Here is a 9,853-nt window from a genome sequence, read left to right on the forward strand (position 1 = left end):
GGGAGCTGCTGCCGGGCGGCTTCATGGCTCATAGCTCCCGGGCGCCGCTCAGAGTGGCCGGCGAGAGCGCCGGGCTAGGCTGCGGGGCGGCTGCGGGCGGAGCCGGTCACGCCGGCTCGGCGCGCATGGTGCGGCGGCGGGCAGGGGGCAGGGGGCAAGGGGTTCGGGGCTCGGGGCTCGGGGCTCGGGCAGGGCGGCGCCCCCTCCCGGGCTCGCCTCTCAGCCCCTCCCGGGGCGGGCCGCAGAGGAGTCCGGGGGTCCTAGCCGCTCCGCCAACTTGGAGCCTCCCTTGGGGATGCTCCCTCCCCTCGGCGGGCGCGGTCGCTTCAGCGACTGCGGGGGCTGCCTCCGGGCCTAAGGATGCTGAGGCGGCGCGCGGGAGCGAGCGGCGCGGGGACGCGCGGCGCGGGCGTGCGCCCCGCCCCGAGAGCGCGCCTGAGCGGGGCTTCGGGCGCTGGTGCTGATGCTGCTGCTGCTGCTGCTGTAGCCTGGCACCGGACGCACTGCGCATGCCATATTGGGGTGCGGGGTGGGGAGGGGGGGCAGCCGTGATGCAGCATCCCAGGCACCAGCAGAAGTGGCAGTGGCACCTCCAAGATGGGGGCGGGGAAGGAGGGAGCCGGCATTCAGGGATGAAACCAGAGAAGAGAGAAGGGTGCGGGTGGGGGAATGGGGGAGTGGGGGGATGAGGGGGGGCTTCCAGTCCAGAGACAGGAATGGTCTGTAGGAAACAATCAGCCAAGAAAATGGACTTGCCTTTTCCACCACTCAGACCGCACATCCCCTCCTATTCCAACCCTTCTCTGATCGGGTAAACTAAGACCAAGCATATCCTTCTCGATCCTTTATTTATTTCCTTCCTACAAGTAAATATATAAAGGATTGCAGACGGGAAGGTAAAAATAGCTCTGCTCCTCCCTCATCAGCTGGCCGGCGGCGGGTGGCACCACCGCCGGGAAGCACGTTTGCGCTTAGCAGGCTGATGGGTGCCCTGGCACTGAGCCCCCGGAATCCCCAGCCCAGGGGTGCTCCTCTTGGCCGGGGTCCTCCCTGCCTGTGCCTTCGAGGGGGCTTTGAGGAAAACAGACGGAGCCAGAAGGTGTTTGCTCAAAAGTTCAGAAAGTATGTCTGGGTGTATTCAGGAAGAACTTAGAAATTCTGGCGGGGAAGAAATACGGAAATTAGAGTGTGTGGCAGCTATCTTGGGAAATGCGTTGTCAACCAAGGGGTGGGCATGCATTTAGGAGGACACATTTCTATTTTTGAGATCCAGTCCTGCCTTCTGCAGAGAAGAGAGATTTTCTCTCGCTACTGTATAAAACATAAACCCAGGGGTCCCTGACTTAGGTGGGTTAGCAGCCACTAAATCTATGGCTTCAAATTTTGGAGCTTAGGGCTTATTTCTGCCCCCAAACTCCCATAATGTCACCCTCCCAATGACAGTCTGAGTAATAACAATGGTGTTTTACTCTGTTATTTGTATTTTTTTTTTAAACAGAGTCTCACTTTGTTGCCCTCAGTGGAGTGATGTGGCATCATAGCTCACAGCAACCTCAGACTCTCTGGCTCAAGCCATCCTCTTGCCTCAGCCTCCCAAGTAGTTGGGACTACAGGCTCCCCCACCACAGTCCCTGGTTATTTTTCAGAGACAGGTTCTCACTCTTGCTCAGACTGGTCTCCAACTCATGAGCTCAAACAATCCACCCATCTAAGCCTCCCAGATTGCTGGGATTACAGCCGTGAGCCACTGCGCCTGGCCTAGTTATTTGTATTTTAAATGTAGATAATAGCATCTACTAGGGGGGCAGGGAATCAAGAATTTTATGCTTAAAAGAAAGAATATGGGCTGGAACAGAACCCACTTAACAAAAAGGAAGAGAGACAAAGACAGACAGAGACACATACACCCCTGAGGTTATATAGCTGTTAGGAGGTTAAATGCTGATTTTAGTTCTTCCTTTCTGTGTCAGAGCTAAGATATTAATATCAGATATTTTCTCGTGTAAACGTGTAATTGATGACACTTCCCCCCATGAAAGGAAGACAGTTTTCCCTTTTGTTCACCATTGTGCCCCTACAACCTAGCAGGCTTTGAGGCACAGAAAAATCTCTTGGAAAATATGTAATCAGGGAATAAATAAATGGGCAGTGCACATAAGCGGGAGTCACACTTGAGGCAACCTGGTGAACACTCCACTCTCCCTGGGGTTCCTGGTTAAAGGTCAGTGTTCCCAGGGGTGTCTCCTGCATGACAAGCAAGTCCTGGCTAGGTTTTTCTAATTTATATTTGATGTAATATAGATCCTGAAAGAGGTTCTGACAGAAATAAAGCCAGAAAGGAGTTATACAGGGAAGGGAGAAGGAAATGAAAGGTGAAAAATGCCCAGATACAACGTACTTGAAAAGCATCTCTTAGAACTGAGTGACAGCCCATCAAGTCTGTTTCAATAAATCAACCTACCAGCCACCCTGGACTGACTCAACGACCACCAGTTACAACCCACAATTTCATGCATTAAAGGGTACAGAATTCTAATAAGGAATGGGTATGTTTACAACGAGGGATGTTATCTTATGTACTATAATCAAAAGACGGCATTTATTTACAGAACTTTAATGTTTACAGACATTGCTAAAGTCAAGATAATATATTAGAAATGAGATAGTGAGGCAGAGAAAATCACCTAGGACAAATTCACTAGAAGTTCAGTACCTAAACAATATATTTAAGGGAAGGTTAAAAACAGAATCAAATACTCTTTACCTGGTCAATTTATTAGATTCGATAATAGTCATATTAGGTCATTTGGAATTTTTATTGTTAGAGAGTTTACTTCTAAATATTCCCCTCCATGCTTTTATAATCTTTACTGATTTTATTAATCACTTAACCACCTATTGCTTTGCTGTGCATTTATGTATGTGCATATCATCTTTCCCCTATCAAAAACTATCAGTCTAATCCAAACCCAGAGCCTAGTATGTACTTGGAGTAGAGGCAACATTGGATAATGTGTGTTGAGTAGAAGGGACTCCGAGGGAGGAAAGGGAGGGATTCAGCAAGCAAGAATCAAAAAAGAAATGCCCTGCGCCAGAATTCGAGGGCCATAACAGCCCTGGTTACAAATGCATGTTGCACCTCAAGGCCATCAGAGGTCCACTGAAGTGATCTGGTTAAAGTGGTAAACATGGAAAACTTCTATGGCCATAGGTGAAGGCAGGCAGCCAGAAGGTCTCTGGGAAGGAGATTACACCAGGTGAACACAATGAAAGGTAAAGGCAAGCAATGTCCAGAAAGGGTGATCGTAGGTTCACAAAAATGGTTCCGTTGGTCATGTGAGGGAGGACACCAGAGGCCTCTCCTCACACTGTCTCTGTCTCCTTTCTATTTCAGGTGGCAGAACTGGACCAACTTTGAAACCAATAAGAAAATTGAGCCTGGGCAGGAGCAGGCAAAGACAAAGAGTAGGAATATGAGATCTAGAAGGCATCTGCCTCAGTAGGGCTGAGATTCTGGGGTAAAGGAAAAGGAGGGGTCACAGAAGAGGGACCTAGAGAGAGAAAGAAGGTGAAAAAAAGAAAACTAGAAAGGAGATCCAGGCAGAACAGCAGACTCCTAAGAGCAATGAGAATGGAATCTTCATTTGGCCAAAAAGCCAGGGTCAAGGAAGGTGTGCAGCAAATTGGTGGCTGGTGGTGACAGACGGAGAGATCTAGAGAAGTGAAAGCCAGAGCACAGACCAGGGTGTGAACAGCAGCAGCTCTGGCTGAGGGCAGCTCCCACCAGAGAGCTCACTGGAGCAGCTTGTGTTGCAGAGTCTACTGGAGGAGATTCACAGCCTGGTTTAAGACCAGCTGTGAAGACTGATTCTGCAAGTGGAAATTGATACTTCGAAGAAGACAAGACAATGCATTTCTTAGTGAAAGTGAAAAATAAGTGAACTATTTTGTGGGTACCATTGTTGATACTTTCCATGGGTAGGGTGACCAGATTTTAACATTGGTAAAGTGGGACAACATGGCCAGGGGGCAGGGCGGGGGACAAGGCAGGGGCGGGGCAGGGGCAGGGCCTGACAACAATGCAAACTTTGATAAGCAGTTCTCGATAATCACTTTTCCACAATTATTTGTTACTATTACAGTTTAACATTATAAAATTAACAAAAATAATATAAAACTCATATTCTGGCGAAATAGCCACATGGCAGCCGAAAACCGTATATTCCCTTCCTGTTCTCCTGCCCGTTTGTGCATTTTTTCCAAAAATCGGGACTTTTTTAAAACGCCGCAGGACATATTGTTAAAAAGTGGGACTGTCCTGCCAAAAGCCGGACATCTAGTCACCCTATCCATGGGGCTCCGGGATCAGCAAACATTTTCTATAAAGGGCCAGATACTAATTATCTTAGGCGGTGGGCCACGTGGTCTCTGCTGCATATTCTTTTTTTTTTTTCATTATAACCCTTTAAAAATGTAAAAATCATACAGCCTGTAAGCCCTGGTCAGTCTACCATGTTTACATATAACATACACACAGTGTCCTAAAGCTCACCCAGAAAGTCATCACACAGAGAAAAATGGAAGATTGTAGCTAAATATACCTCTACTTACACAAAGTTCATTAGAAATTTTTTCAAAATATATACAAAATATTCTCTATGTGTTAGCCATCTTGTTGTAAAACTTTATAATGAATATTTTGTAAATAAATATTCATTACAAAATAAACATGTAGCTACATTGTAGCTAAATAAATATTTAGCTACAATTTCCCACCTTCCCTATAGAGACTTCATGGACAACCTTTGGGACACCATGTGTTTGTGTGTGTGTCACACACACACATATCACACACATGATTAAAATGCTTTCATCTAGGTGGCCCCTATGGCTCAGTGGGTAGGGTGCCAGCCCCATATACCGAGGGTGGCAGGTTCAATCCCAGCCCATCCACCTAAAAACAGTTAGGAACTGTTGAGAATTGCAACAAAAAAATAGCTGGGCATCGTGGCAGGTGCGTGTAGTCCCAGCCACTCGGGAGGCTGAGACCAGAGAATCACTTAAGCCCAAGAGTTTGAGGTTGCTGTGAGCTGTGACGCCATGGCACTCTACTGAGGGTGATGAGGTGAGACTCTGTCTCAAAATAATAATAATAAAAATTAAAAATAAAATGCTTTCATCTGTATTATGTCCTATGCTTGTGAGTAGCAAAACTGAAGAAAACCTGTACAACAATATACATGGCTTGAATACCAGAAGAGATTGTTCTTCATTGTAATTCAGCTATTTGTTTCATCAATAAGTAGTCTCTAATATCTTAAAAGACTTTCTCATGTGAGGGGATTCCTAAGAAAAGAAGCATTTCTCCTTTTAAAACTAATTCCCAGACCTAGATATTGGGGAAAGTGTCAGAAATCTTTGCAAAACAAATATATATGTTATATATATAGTTGTTGGAAAGATTCTAGATGTTTCTTTTGTTTTGCCAAGCTATATTTTCTGGTGAGCAGAGAAATGTTGAATGGATACTACAGCCTTGACAGGTCAAAGGAAGGAGTAATGTGTGCACTGACAGCCCTTCCTGGAGCCTGTCACCATCTGTGACTCCACGCTGAAGAGCTGCTGTGGGCAGGAGCACACACTCCAGACACAGAGCTGCACCCAATGTCACAGGCAATGTCCAAGTCCATGAAAAACAGGGCATGATGAAGGATATAGACCACAGTGGGACAATTTTAAAAGTCATGCTGTGACTGATTCTAACACTACTGGGAAAAGAAAAAGTATTCATTACCAAAAGTACGATAGTCACAGACATTTATAGTAAAGCAGCGGAACGCACAAATATGTATCCAGGTGGCAAGCATGAAAACGTCCAAAGGTAACCACTAAGGAAATCAAGAATTAAGTTCTTAAAAGACATTTTGTCAGATGGAAGTTAATTAGGAATTCCTGACAAAGTAAGATAAATTTGAAAAACAGTTGATTATTCCCCCATTGAGCAAACACTGGGTTGGTTTATCCCACAGTTCAGTGTGTTTACAAGCTGTGGCACAAAGGGATAAGCAAGCATGTCATGGTGATTTGTGGCGATGAGATGTGCTTGTAAAACTTGGATGAGTTGTGTTTATTAGGAATAATCACTGAGTCCACAAGGCCCTCACTGGGTCCCAGAGCAGCCCTAGGAGTTTCTGCAGAATAACCACATACAAACTCAGAGTGTGGGGGCTCAGCTACTTTTAGAGACAGCAACTGGATTTCATCTGAAAAGGTTAGGACTCCAGCAACAGAATCAACATGCTAATGATCCATGATGACAATGGCTAAGCCATTTAATAAGGCACGTTTAATTATTCCTGTGCATTAACACACTGCTAAATCCTTTTATGCATATTTTATGTGACCCTCAACCCTGTGACACAGAGAGGGAGGTGACTATTCCTCTTTTTAGGAGCTCCGCTTTGGATGCAAGGACAATAAGTCTCATAGGTGTTGGCAGTTCTCAATCCTTCCATCCTGGTTGTACATACAAATCACCTAAAGAGCTTTTTATTTTGTTGATTGTATACATTTTAGGTGTATAACGTGATGTTTTAATATACGTAATGAGATCATCACTACAGCCAAACAAATTAGCATTGCCGTCTCTCTCCCAGTTACCCATTGTGTGTGTATAGTAAGAAAACCTAACCTCTACTCTCTTCGCAAATTTCCAGCATACGATACACTATTACTGACTACAGTACTCACACTGTACATTAGATCTCCAGATTTATTCTTCCTACACAAATGACTCTCTGTACCCTTTGACTGACCTCTGCCTAATTCTCCCCTGCCCCCCACCTCTGATAACCACAGTTCTATTCTCTATGTATTCAACATTTTTTGTTTACATCCCATATGTAAGTGAGAGATCTCCATGTTTTTTAAGACTGATTAAAGTTCAATGGCATACACATACACACATACACACACACACACACACACACACACACACAGAGGCTGCCAAAAAAATGAATACACATTCTAAGAAAGGAAAAATTGGATTAAAATGGTAATACATGTTATTCAATATACACCAATAAAAAAAAAAGAATACAAGTCATGTTGAGCACTTCTTGTAATTGCAGAAGTCAAATATGACTTGAGTATTATAAATTTAATATATTTATCTTATGATATATACATAAACGTGGTATGTATGTATATATAATGGCTGTTGCGAATAACGCTGCAATGAACATGACAGTGCAGATAGCATTACAAGGTAATGATTTCACTTTCTTTGGGTATATTCCCAGAAGAGGGGTTGCGGGGTCACACAGTTGTCTCATTTTTAATTTCTTTAGGAACCCCCATACAGTTTTCCACAATGGCTACACCAGTCTATATTGCCACTAATAACAGACAAGCGTTCCTTTTTCTCCACACCCTCACCAACACCTGTCATCCCTTGTCCTAATAGCCACCTTAACACATGTGAGACGCTATCACAGTATGGTTTTAATTTGCATCTGGAGAGCTTTGACAACCTTCTGATGCATGAATATTTAGGATCTTCAAGACCAAAGCTTGGCATCAGTGATTTTTAAATCCTCCTAGATTAATTAAACTTGCAGCCAGAGTTAAGAAACACCAGGTTGAAAGATTTCCCCAACAGGAATAAATAAATAAACAAACAAATAAAAGATTTCCCCAAGGTCACATAACTGCTGAGCGTTAAAACTGGAATTGGAGGAGACTTTACATCTTTTATGAAATTGAAACACATTCTTCTCAGTAAAGTATCACAAGAATGGGGAAAAAATCCAGTGTATTCAATACTAATATGAAACCAATATATAAATAACTACACGTCCACATGAGTGATAAAACACAAATATAGTCTGGCAAGGGGGAGGAGAGGGGAGGGAGAGAGGAGGGAGGGAGGGGAGGGCAATTGGCAGGATCTCACCTAATATGCACAATATGTGGGTGTTCAGCACGCCCTCTGAGGGAAGGGCTCAACTACAACTTGAACTTTACCTTAGAACTGAAAGCAATGTAACCTAAAAATGTGTGCCCTGGTATTAATTTGAAATTTAAAAGAAGGGAGAACTAGAATTGGAACCCTTAATTCAAATCCTGTCCCTATTACCCCTCTTATTACAAGCTACCTTTGAACAAAGAAAAATAGAAAGTCAGCTTAACATAATTGCTGTAGAACCTAAGAAAGTATAGAATTAGGAAACTTTCGTCCCAGAAGTTACTTCTCAGACCATCTAAGAGTTCACACATACTGTACAATTGTGGAAACAAAGGCTCAGAGTTTAAACTGCTTGCCCAAGGTCACAAAACAATCTGCGCAGAGCTGAGACTAAAACTTAGATTTCCCTTTTCCAGGCTTTCCTTCCCAATTTGCTTTGTACACAATTTGTTTTAAAAAAAAAAATTAGCTTACAAAAACTTCGATCAGTTTGCAATGTAATTCATTTCTGATTACCCAAATGTTACTCTATGAAGAAGGATATAGCTGTAAGGTCAAGGTCCCCACATCACTGGTTCCTCTACGCCCATTTCCATAGCTTGGCACCATAAAATAGTCTCATCATCCCCACACGCTTGGAGGTAAGCCACCCAAATAAAATTCCTGTCCTTCTACTACTTCTCTTTTGTGTAGCATGTATTACCAAGGAACATTTTTCTTACCTTTAGTAGATGTTACAAACTCAACAACTGCAGCTTCTTAAATCCTGTTTCACATAGCATTGAATTTGGTGAGAAACAAAAAAGACTACAGAGGGTGGCACCTGTGGTTCAGTGAGTAGGGCGCCAGCCCCATATACCGAGAGTGGCAGGTTCGAACCCGGCCCCAGCCAAACTGCAAACAAAAAATACCTGGTGTTGTGGTGGGTGCCTGTAGTCCCAGCTACTCGGGAGGCTGAGGCAAGAGAATCGCCTAAGCCCAAGAGCTGGAGGTTGCTGTGAGCTGTGATGCCACAGCACTCTACCGAGGGCGATCAGATGAAACTCTGTCTCTAAAAAAAATATATATATACAGGAAATAATAAAAATAAAATAATAACAACAAAGAGGAGAAAAGAAAAGAATGATTTATGTAGCAGCTACTAGGTGCCAGATCCTGTGTTAAATGCTTTAGCTGGCTGATCTCACTTACTTACTCCTCCTCATACAACTCTGTAAAGGAGCAACTACCATTACCCCATCATTTTTACTGATGAAGGAACTAGGGCTTGGATAAGTTTAATATTTTCTTTAGCCCTAACAAACAGGCCTGATCAGGAACCCACATTTTTCTGACCACAATGCATAAACTTCCAACCACTCCATAATGGCTCACCAATACTCTCAGTCTATTGAGTGTAAAAAAATCACACCAAAAAATGCCAAAATTCAATCTTCTACCTATCTGAAGCTTAATTAACAATTAATTTTTCAATGGAAATTAAAAAAACACTGACATTCTTTAATCTATTTGACCACATTCCCCAAAGCAAAATACCAGAAACAGTCTCTTCAAAGAAACCATAAAGGAACTTTGAAGGAACATTTTTAAGGCTAGTCAAGGAAAAATAACATTTTGCCATCAAGGTACTTGGCTATAAACACAATTTGAAATTTTATTTTATGTGTTTAAAACCATTGACACATTTATCCCCCACACAGAATTTGAATTACATTTCTGACTTTACGGTACATATTTTTGAATACAGCCACTTTATGAATTAGTTGTGTATTTCCAAAAGAAAAACCTACTTATGGTCTAGACATTTGTTTCTTACCTTGGAATACCCCTCCACAAAGAGGGCCAAGATCCTTGCTCACCAAACAATTTAATTTTTTCTGAATTAGG

Source organism: Otolemur garnettii, unplaced genomic scaffold (genome assembly GCF_000181295.1).
Source record: "Otolemur garnettii isolate 467f Iridium unplaced genomic scaffold, OtoGar3 scaffold00013, whole genome shotgun sequence".
In the NCBI taxonomy this organism is placed as follows: domain Eukaryota; kingdom Metazoa; phylum Chordata; class Mammalia; order Primates; family Galagidae; genus Otolemur; species Otolemur garnettii.